At 36.5% G+C, this 11,906-nt stretch overlaps 1 long non-coding RNA gene across 1 annotated transcript in view; it reads left to right on the top strand.

Annotated features, from left to right (window-relative positions):
* The window catches only part of LOC108744804, a 72,182-nt gene that overhangs the window by 41,144 nt on the left and 19,132 nt on the right, over positions 1-11,906 (top strand). Inside the window, exon 3 of the long non-coding RNA XR_001939014.1 lies at positions 5,837-5,923. This is a non-coding gene — a long non-coding RNA (uncharacterized LOC108744804). The remainder of the gene's footprint in view (positions 1-5,836; positions 5,924-11,906) is intronic.

Genomic DNA, 11,906 nt, shown 5'->3' with positions numbered 1-11,906 from the left:
AAAAATAATTAAAGAAAAACACTATTTAAACAATTAACCAAAATTTTATGCCAACAACAAATTAAACAACAAAACAAACAGATGGTAAAAATAAAACACAACAGCCCAAAACACACAAAGAAATAACAACAACAATAATAATAACAATAGCAATAACAATAACAATAGCAAAGACAATAATAACAATTTATAACAGGAAAAGAGACTTACTAACGAGACGGTTGAATGTAGAGACACAGATGAATTAATTTCTGATAGGGATGTTAGGAGTATTTATAGTTGGAAAATGTTAGTAAAAAGAGATAGAATACTCAAGATAGACAAAGACTGGCAATAGGGGTTGAAGACACGAGCTAACAGAAATACGAAGAATTGACGAAGTTGAACAGTATAGAATTTTAGGTAAGGTAATTAAGGGAAAAGCCAGCTATTAGTACAAGGTGCATGCAGAAACGGTTGCAGTTAGATTTCTAGGTAAAGGTGATTAGGGACAATAGAATAGAAACAGAAAGGAAACAAAGGCATGCAAAAGATAAGAAGTCGTACTCTACATTGCAGAAATAAAATTAGGAAAAATATATGTACAAAAAAACAATAAAAAAAACAATAAAAGTTTTTTTCGCCACAAAAGCAATTTTTTTTTTTATAATAAATCCGTCTTAAAACCGATTTCGTACAATTTAAAACTCATTATCGGTAACAAAAGTTAGGCCGCTGTTATGTCTTGTTCCACGAGCTCTCTTTTGCGGACTTAAATCCAAAGGCGTCTAAATGTAAATTTGGTTCAGTCGGGAAAGAGGGGGTAAGTAGCAACAAACGGTCGGACAGACGGATGGACGAGCTCGCTTCGCAGCACGAAGAAGAACTAAAGAAATAAATGAACTCCGTCTGGACGCAGCGAAAGAAACCGTCACTGAGGGAGAAATAAAGATAAGATAAGGCAACGCTATTTGCCGGCGCTCGCCGTTCAAGCCATTTATTTTTCGGTTACTTCTTCCGTTTTATCGGATGGTGGTAGGCGATATGGTCGGTACAATTGTTCTAGAGTAGTAGAGGTGGCTGCTCATTTTCTTCGTCTTCTTTCGCGTTACTTTCGTCTGTCTGCCGTCCTGAAACGAAATAAATAAAAGCAGAGTCAGAAATTAACCGGAAAAGTTTCGTGGAAAACTGTAAATTAACCGAGAGATAACAGACCGTCCTTGACGTGATGCACTGCCGCATCTACTCTTGCCTTTTACTAGGAAATAAATATAATATAATACATGCGCGGTCGTATTAGGTATGGGAAGAATTCTGTTGACATACATACAGGGGCAATTAAGAATAAAAGAAAAACTGATAATGAAAACAAACAAATCAAGGGACAATAGACAAAATACGTTAGCAATTGTTAACCTAAATAGACGCTTCATCAGTCAGACGGTCGTCAGTCCTAAGACTGGTTGGACACGTACCTCCACTCTTTCCTATCCTGAGCTAAACTTCGCATTTCCCTAAAACTATAACAGCCCACATCCTTAACTATTTGCGAACAGTAATCTAATCTAGGTCTACCTCTACCCCTCCTAACTCCTGTTTCTGCCTCCAATATGTCGCTGACTAGACCTTCATATTGACTTCCATAGAGTCCTCTGTTCTCCTATTCTTTCCAATACCTCTTCATTTCTAACTAGTGTCCGACCGAAACCGAAACCGAAACCGAATTTCGGCAACGGTCTCAGTTTCGGCCGAAACCGAAACTCGTTTTTTTGCCGAAATTCGACCGAAACCGAAACCGAAACCGAACTTTCGGTCGGACACTATTTCTACCCACTAATCTTTTGCCCTTGCACATCTATCCCTACAGTTGTACTGTCTTTAATAATGTTGATCGCGTCTTCGATGTATAGATTAAAAAGTAGCGGTGACAGTGTGCATCCCTGTCTGACTCCCTTCCTAATATTTACTTCTCTACGTTGCATCCCCCGCTCTATAACAGCCTGTTGCTCTTTATACAAACTAAGTATAACTCTTAAATAGACGCTTACAAAGTTATTAAGATATGTGAGCAGGGAGAGGGTTTTCTGGTTTAGAGGGCAAAAACTCTCCCGTCACACCTCCCGGACTCTCTGAAACTAAGACTTATAGTACCTGAAGCAACTGGAATGAAGCCAAGAATACTTCACTATTTTCAAAAATTGAGTAGTTTTAATTGTTTTACTTTTGATTATTATTCAATTATATATCTAAATATAGGTAGGGGAACTCAAAAGCTATATACCGGAAGTACCCTTTCGGATATTAAGCAGGTTTGTGCTTGAAATTATTTCGGTTTTGATTATGAACTGATGAGTGTATGAATCATGATACTTTTATCACCTGAAATTCGCAAAAGTATAGGATGATACACGGTTGAAATTGACGGAAACTATGAGCATTAAGCTGTAGTCTCACCTTTCCTGAACAATTTCCTTTCTTTATTTGTATTGATACCTCTTATGTATCTACAAAAAGGGATAACATGCCTGAGATAAAAATACAGACTTCACTTATCAGGGAACCTCTACGTAAACAAAAGAATTCCATTTGGATAGTCAGGGAAATTCTTCGCAAACCAAAATATTATTTTCAATATTTCTGTTTCGCTTTATTAAAATTGTATATCTGCTTTATTATAACATCATCACTATTATAGGATCATCAGTCTGGACACGTACCTACCTCCATTCTTTCCTGTCCTTAGTTAATCTTCTAGATCATCCCATATCTTTATCTGTTTGTGAACAGAGTAACCTAATCTAAATCTACTTCTACTTCTTTTAACTTATGTTTCTGCTTATAATATGTCTCTAGCTAGTCCTTGTGTGTGTTGTACTAACCTATCTCGCCTATTTCTTATTGACTTCCTTACCGCCGAAAATCAGTGACTTCTTCTAATTTTTCGTCTCCTATCTTTGTATCCACTCTTCCTCTAAGATGTTAATATATTACTACATGATCTGCAAATCTAAACATACTAATCTTTTGTCTCTGTATATCTCGCCCTAAAATTGCCCTGTCTTTAATGGTGAGAGATTATAAGGTCAATCAAAAATCAATGTTAAGATAAGATAAAATATCAAAATTCGTAGACGATTTGCAAAAGATTATTTTCACTATTTTGTTACGCAAAGCCTAAAAGACGAATCTACTGCACATTGCATTTTCGGCATAGAAATTATTAATCGAATACGAAAAGCGTCACAGCCACAAATAACTTTTACCCCGCTAGTTCTCGTTCTCATTTTCCACCTCTTCTATTAATGAAGGGAGTCGTACGAATTCCAATAAACTTTAAATCTTAATACCTATACATTTCGCTTACTTTGCACATTTCTTCTTCCTCGTTTTGTTCCCCTTTTGAATTATTACTACGTCGTATCGTCTCTCGTATACTTTAAAACGGGGCGAAAATGTCCGATAACAATAATATCTAATAATAATAACGATAAGGCTTAGGCTGTGTAGGCACATGTAATAAATAGCAAGCTCATTGAGAGTCGGTGTTCAAAAGATTGGCGAACGCTATCATCAAGAACGATGATGACGCGAAGCCGGCAATGATGGCCTTCTTTCGCCCTCTTTCTCTTTCCCTATCTTTTCTCTAGTTGAAGAGCTGCGATTTTAAAACGTTGCAATTAGTCGCTAATGGCGGAAGCACAAAGAAAGTCGTTTTTCAAAATTGTTTCTTCGTGAATGCACACGACGATGTCGGCGACGACGGTGTGCCTGTGTGTCCCGGCCGTTCCCGTCCTTCTCTGGGACGCGGCGCTAGTCGGTTTTTCGTTCTTTGTTGGCCCGGTCGCGCACGGACGGGCGCTGGCGTCTAAAAAGAGGCTGCACTTTATCTCTTAAATGTGGAGACTGATAGCGTCTTTAATTTGAAAAGTTAAAAGATAAATTGCGTTTTCTGATGAGGCCGCAGACGAGAAGGCGCAAGGAGTTGCACGAAAAGATCGGCGAAAAGAATTGCCCAGATTATTTCCAATTAATACCTAAGATTAATCGAAATTTAATCCATCATAAATCGATTATATTCATTTTTGGAAAACACTGGATTAATTAAATAATGGATGAATATCGAAAATTTAGTTTAATCGGAACGGTTGACACATAACAGGTCAATTGAAAAGTCCCCGGCCTAAAATAGTAAAACACATTTTTTTTGCAAAATTCGTTTTTTTTATTCAACATAATTCCCTTCAAGGGTGATACACTGATTATAGCGATCCTCCAACTTTTCGATACCATTTTTGTAGTACGATTTGTCCTTTGCTTCAAAATAGGCCTCAGTTTCGGCGATCACCTCTTCATTCGACGAAAATTTTTTCCCAACGAGCATTCTTTTGAGATCTGAGAACAGGAAGTAGTCGCTGGGGGCCAGATCTGGAGAATACGGTGGATGCGGAAGCAATTCGAAGCCCAATTCATGAATTTTTGCCATCGTTTTCACTGACTTGTGAGACGGTGCATTGTCTTGGTGAAGCAGGACTTTCTTTTTCTGCAAATGCGGTCGTTTCTCGGCGATTTCGTCCTTCAAACGGTCCAATAACGCTATGTAATAGTCGCTGTTGATGGTCCTTCCTTTTTCAAGGTAGTCAATGAAAATTATTCCACGCGCATCCCAAAATACAGACGCCATAACCTTGCCAGCCGACTGTTGCGTTTTTGCACGCTTTGGAGCGGGTTCATCGTGTGCAGTCCACTCCGATGACTGTCGATTGGACTTCGGAGTGAAATGATGGAGCCATGTTTCATCCATTGTCACATATCGACGCAAAAACTCGGGTTTATTACGCGTGATCATCTTCAAACACTGCTCTGAATCATCAACTCGTCGTTGTTTTTGGTCAAAAGTGAGCTCGCGCGGCACCCACTTTGCACAGAGCTTTCTCATACCCAAATATTCGTGAATGATGTGATGTATACGTTCCGTTGATATCTGCAGAGTGTCTGCTATTTAATTCAATTTCAATTTACGGTCATTCAAAATCATTTTGTGGATTTTTTTAATGTTTTCGTCCGTAACAGCCTCTTTTGGGCGTCCACTCCATACTCTTTTGGCTTTCTTGGTCACGCACCCGTGAGCCAAGCTATCAGACGTATTGGTATTGTCTTTTAGGGTTGCGTAGCTCAAAAGGAACAAAGGAACCCATATAAGATCCTTTTGTTGTCCATCTGTCTGTTTGTCAAGACCGTTTTTATCAGGAATGCGTGAAGATATCAAGTTGAAATTAATGTCGAATAGTCAGGTTTGCAATCCCTTGCATCTGTGAAAAAGTAAAATTTCTAAGTCAACGCAATCAAAATCTGTAGGGTAATTGCTGATGGTCTATAATTGTAAAATTTTTAATTATGATATTGTACTGATTTTAGGGGTGGGGGGTTAAAACATATTCGGAAAAAGCTTTAAAACCAGTGCTTTAATATAAAAACTGTCTGAGAATTTTTAATGTATCTATAAATTATTTAATTTAATAAGTTTTCATTTAGTTGCTTATTTTACCTTTTAATACTCGTCCGGATTATCAAAAGCCGTTATAGCTACGTTGACAAGAAATACCGGATAATGTTCAAAATCCATCTGCTAGTTAACGCAATAAAAATATATATATAAAAACGAACCTTATGATACCTGATAGCAATTGTAATTTTAAGTAGAAATTCCTGTAAGCGTGTTTCTCATTTCAATAAATATATTAATATTTCTATTTGCATATAAATCCTCATATTGTGTACGTAACATCGGGGTTCTGGTCAGGCGATAACAGGACGAGGCAGACCGAATGTTATTGAAAAGATTTTATTATTGTTTCAGAATTGGTAGAAGTATAGAAAAATTTTCCACTCGTTATGCGTGAAGATGTCGTCGATCCAGGCGCCAGAAATGAGAAGAAATTTGCCGGTGAGTTTTTCAATTATATATTATTTTACATTTTTGACGTCACAACGTCTTATAATTCGATGGAGCCGGCTGCACGCACGAAAAAACATGACTCATGCGGCGTTACCTCACTCTGAGGCGTTCCATTTAAGGCTTGAAGTACAAGCGCGAGCGCGGAACGAGCGACAAAGAGGCACAATCGGCCTCCGCGTTCCGCAGCGTTCGATATCTGTCTCTCTCCTACTTGAGAGCGATGCGTCCGCGTGGACAGCTGCTCTAAAGTAATACATTTTCATTTACCTCCTTCTCTATATCCATACAGAATATCTATCAAACAAATAAAATTAAAATTTTCTTTTGAAAAAATGAAACCATTCCATCAGTATTTTCTTATGACGTTGTCACGTTCAACTATCGTCAGTAAACCGACTTTACAGACAACCGATTTTTTTATTGATTATCTATTCGTTCATACGTTAATTGTTCAGTTTTCCTCTTCCTTAAAATTATAAGACACAAAAAGAGAGAGAGAAAAAATTCTATTTTCGTCTTTTCATAAGTTTTGGGTCTCCTACAACTTTTCCTCTAATATTAGAAGCCCTTCAAAGTTAAACTAAAAATATAAAAAGGTAGGTACCGTTTTCAAAGGAACCGTATTGTGGATCGGCCGTGGTAGTCGAGGGGGTAGGTGGAAGAGATGAGGTCGAGCACGAAAGAAATGCGCAAAAGAGCGTCCCGACGCCGTCCGTCGACGATGCCACCTTTTATTAGACGACCTTAGTTCCTTCTGGTTCGCCGTTTTAAATTAAAACGAAGTTTAATCTAAAGTTTTTTTTAAATTGCCATCAAATTCGCATGCTCTATACAGAGTGCTTCAGGAAGATTTCCTCTTACAAAATACGGCCTAAATTAAGTTATTGAGTTTAGGAAAATCTTTTATAGATTTCACTCAACTGATATTAAACATTTTTTTAAAAATAATAAAAGATAAATAAACAAAACTTTTTGAAGCAAGATTAGGAGTAAAAAGGATTAGAAATAGATCTATTGAATTAGATTACTGTACACAAATAGTTAATCCGTTTTGAAAATTTTACAATTGCAGTATGTAATTTTTTAAGTGGATATGGTAGCTAGTGTTGCCCAAACGCAAGAACAAGACGAGACTTAGCCAGTCTTGGTCTTGGTCTTGCGCCAATACACCTGGTCTTGGTCTTGGTCTTGGTCTTGCGCTCCCAGTCTTGGTCTTGGTCTTGGTCTTGCAGCAAGAGTCTTGCAAGTCTTGCAATTACCTATTAGTCTATTACTATTTATTAAAGTTTACTTTAAATCCTAGAAAAACGTATTAGAATTGGAACATTGTGAGCTTGAATGAATATAGCCATAGTAAAGATCAAGCAGATTAATAAATAACTGAAGATTTGATAAGAAATTCGAAAAATCAACTGACCTATATGTCGTTTTCCATGGAAGTAACTGTTTCTTAATAAACATTTATGATCCTTGCTTTCTACCGCGCCGCCTCGCCACGTGCCGGCTCTATGATAAGGATGCCGCCGCAAATCAAACAATAATATAAAGCGTGTAAAAAAATTCGAAATTATTTTGCATGAGTATACCTACACCCTATGGCGGCAATCAAATAGTGTCAAATGTTATGATTTCGGCGTGGCGGCAACGATTGTTTTAGATTTCAAAAGAAGCCGCCGGCGCGTGTATCATAACCATGTACTTCCGAAAAGCGGCAAATTTCTTTGAGAAGTAAGTACAAAACCTTTGATGCCGCATTATCAAAGTGCCGATGGTTAAAACATAACTATGCATGCACTCAGTTTGATTTTAATAATTTTTTTATTCGCTATGTTTATGGTATTAGTCGTAATGCGCATAGGTCCAGTTTTTCATATTCTTTGATACAGTTTTTTGCGTCTCATAGAATTCCTAAGCGTACCTACCTATACACCGAACTGTTACACCTAACTACTCAGTGAAATAGCGCTAAGTCCTAGCTGCAAGACGCAAGAGTCTTGCAGGCTATGTCTTGTTCTTGCTCAAGTCTTGCACGGTCAGTCTTGGTCTTGGTCTTGCTAAAAATACGCGGTCTTGTTCTTGGTCTTGGTCTTGCAAAAACGCAAGAACAAGACCAAGACTGCAAGACCAAGACTGAATTTGGGCAACACTAATGGTAGCGAAAGAAGTAGAAAACCTAAAACCATCTGGTGCATCAATATCTAGGAAAAGGAGAGATTGTTTATTATTTTTTGTTTATAGAATGAAATCGATGCATTTTGGAAAAAAATGTTAAATGTAAATGTAAAGTGTAGGTGTTTCAAACAATTAAAAAAGGCAAATAAACATAAGTGAGGTTTAAAACGGCATCAAGAGTGACGATTTTGCAGGAGTCAGGATACTTTGTAAAATTTTGCAATTGCTTATAAATAAATTCAGTTACTCGAAAACAATTATACTACTTTTAGATTTGAAAACTTAGCACATTTTTTTATTACTAAAATAGAACAGTAATAAAATTTTATGATTTTTTATTTGATTTATTAGACATAGCCTGCAATTATGAAAGGTCGAGTTTTAAAGTCATTATAAAGAAAACCTATTTTAATTTTACGTAGCTTATTTTGTATGTATTTTCATTACCTATCTACAACTAGTATTGCATTGAAGTTTTTATCTAAAATGTACCGATTTCATTCTATGGCCAAGAAACAAAAATTTATCTGCTTATCAGTTTTTGACGCACTCGACGGTTTAACTCCTGCACCTTTCCCTTTATCATTTGTGAAATTTTTAGCATCAAATCTCATCTAATTTGACTGACCTAATAAGAAAAGGGTGGAGATTGAAATACATCTAGATTTCGGACTTCTGAAGCAGCTTCTACACATGCATTAGGCTTCTCCAAAGCTAGAACCAAACCTTAAAAATAATACGTTATGTCTTCGACCTCTGTATGCAATTCAGTTTACATCAAATGCTTCTATAAAAAAAATTTTAATCATCTTTTATTGGAAAAAACGCAATAATAATTTATTTTTAAACGTACATACATGTGAAATTAATTTTCAATTATTTATTTTTAAACATACATATCATCATCATCATCATTATCATCATAAGGTCGTCACCTGAGACTGGTTGGATACGCACCTCCACTCATTCCTGTCCTGAGCTAATCTTCGCATTTCCCTAAAACTATAACAACCCACATCCTTAACTATTTGCGAACAGTAATCTAATCTAGGTCTACCTCTACCCCTTCTAACTCCCGTTTCTGCCTCTAGTATGTCTCTGACTAGACCTTCATATATGTGAAATTAATTTTTTACCCTCCCTACCAGATTAGATACCTCAAATTAATGAGTAAAACCAGAGACCCGGGTGCAATTCTCGGCGAGCGCGTGACAGCACCAACAATTTTTTTTTTTTTTTCATTAATTTGAGATATTCTCTAGAGGGTTGAAAATTAATTTCACATGAATGTTCAAAATTATCCTGTATTAAATGTAAAAAAGTGATTTCAAAACGTCGATAGTTTCAAAATTTCTTCTCTCGGAATTACAACCTTTCCTTTTAGTCGGAACAAAAAAAAATCAAAAACGTTCTCGGTTGGCTATTTAATATTTGACACCCTGTGTGGCAATGAATGAAGGAAGCGCGGGGGTCAGCGAGACGAAGGGAGAGCGCCGAGCGAAATAAGAAAAGGCTTTTTAATATTCTCCCTTGATTTGCAGAAGAAGAAGAAGAAGAAGAACAAGTGGGAGACGAAGAAGGGGATGATCGATAAAAACAAGGATCTCATTACTTTTTTGCCGTCCTTCCTTAACCCCGCGGCTACCTCTCGCCGACGCCACCTTTTTGGTTCTCGCTCCGTTCGCCCCCTCAATCCGCGCCCCCGGCCCCGGTCCCTCGCGAACCCCCGCGCGCGCGGGCCATCCGCTCGTCCATTCGCGAGGGGAATTTTTATTCAGGGCGTGCTTCGATTAACGTTTTAAATTTAATGGAAGTCGCAGAGACGTCTTGACGTTTTTCGATTATTTTCCCTCGCCCGACGCCCGCCGTCCGCCGTCTCGCTCTGCCACCCTCATCCTCTTCTCTGTCCTCCGTAAGGGTTGTTTTTTACAGACTCGGCTGGTCTTTATTACTTATCAATTATCAGAAGCTTTTTCGTAAACTATAACTAACTCTCTCGAAAAAGTTTTCCTAAACTTTTGTTACTAGCGGTCAACATCATCGAACTTTTAAATTGTGTCTATTTTTTTTTATAATTTTCTTTAGGCATGAGCCTATTTCAGCTCGTGTCCTTCACGTGGTAATTTCTCAGTGAAATCATAGGGATATGGACAAAATTTAATAGATAATCAATAATAATGATCGATTTTTCGTTGAACATTTCGCTAAGTTTAATTACGACTTCCAGCGACTACATGAATTTAAAAGAAATATAATAATTTTATCTTTTCAACATATTTTAAATTTACAATTTAAACTATATTCTTAATTAACAAACTAATAGAGAAACATTACAAAAATTTTGGACTTGAAACAATAAGTGTTTATTATCATCAGTGCCATTCGAAATAAAATTAATTAAATTATGACGATAAACTTCGTTCAACCATATTCAAAACTTCATATTGTTTGATAATTCGATAAAATTGTTCAGGTTAAGCAAGATAGTGTGGTTTAATCTTAACTAATATCGATCGTCATGAAATTTTGTACACATATTGTCAGGGATACAGAAAAGGACATAAGGTCCTTTAATCCAGAAAAAAATATTGTTCCTGAGGGATTGAAAAATTAGTTTCGATCATCTTTGGCACGTATTTCTAGTAATCTAGTAATCTTTAAAATAAACGGTGAAATTCATTCCTCTTTTAACAGAAAATAAACTATACATTTATTAGCTTAACTTGCACTCTTATAAAACAAAGAAACTAAGAATTAATTCTAACAGTAAAGCTTATGATGTCGTCAAGCGTCCAACCGTGTGTAGTCTCTGTAGTGTCAACTTCATGGTAATGTTAGCAGATTAAACTTCTTGAAAGTTCAGATCTTTATTTCTAGGTCAGATGTATGTGACCTTGAAGTCTATTGAATTAGTTTAGATAAATTTGTTTACAGGATTTCGTTACCAACATTAAGTTCATTTTAACCAATAAATTGTTGTCTTTGTCTAGGATTCGAGTAGGTGTATTTTAAAATATGCTTTATTCTACAATTTTTGTACCTACTATTAATTTATTAATTAGAAATTTAATTTTTATTTCGAATTTAAACTTAGTCAAGTGTATACGTCTTTCACTTTTATTTTGTAGTTGCTGAAGATGCTACAAATAAAGTAGCGAACAGTTCAAGTAATATGTAACTTTGGAATTTCAGTTTAACATTAAATTGATAAGTTTTTGAAAGGTTGGTGTTATTTGATAGCATTCGGGAGCATGCAGCTGTTAAAAGTTGTGGACTTCGTTTTGCGTAAAAATGTTCGTATTGCGGAAGAGAGTTAGATCAATAATTGCACGATTTTTATGCAAATTGATGCTTTAGGGCTAATGAACCACTTGGAAACTGTTGCCAGTTGGCTTCAATCGAAAATACAAAAGGGGAAGCAAACGATTAAAATTAACCAAGTCTCCGTAGGGAATAATAAGTAGTACCTATGCACAGACTTATTTTGGTATCTTTCCTTATTTCAATAATTGTTTACCAAAATGAGATAGATATAAATTGCTTTTTATTTAAAAAATACAACGTGTAGTTATGCAACGCGCTACTGAATTGAAACTTCTTCAAACACACAAACATACTGGGATAGGGGTTAAGGAATTGGTTTAATGGTATTACGAGGGTGGATTGATAAGTTTCCGGCCTAACCAAGAGATGACGCCACTAGGCCTACCTTGAGGTGACATTCTATAGTACCATCCTTGGATAGCTTGTAGCTATAGTTTCAGCCCGATCTCCTTGCTAGTGTAGGTTTGACAGCACG

The sequence above is a fragment of the Agrilus planipennis genome, unplaced genomic scaffold (assembly GCF_000699045.2).
Source record: "Agrilus planipennis isolate EAB-ADULT unplaced genomic scaffold, Apla_2.0 scaffold6, whole genome shotgun sequence".
Lineage (NCBI taxonomy): Eukaryota > Metazoa > Arthropoda > Insecta > Coleoptera > Buprestidae > Agrilus > Agrilus planipennis.
Note: the sequence above shows the minus strand (reverse complement) of the source record. Positions and strands in the feature narration are given on the sequence as shown.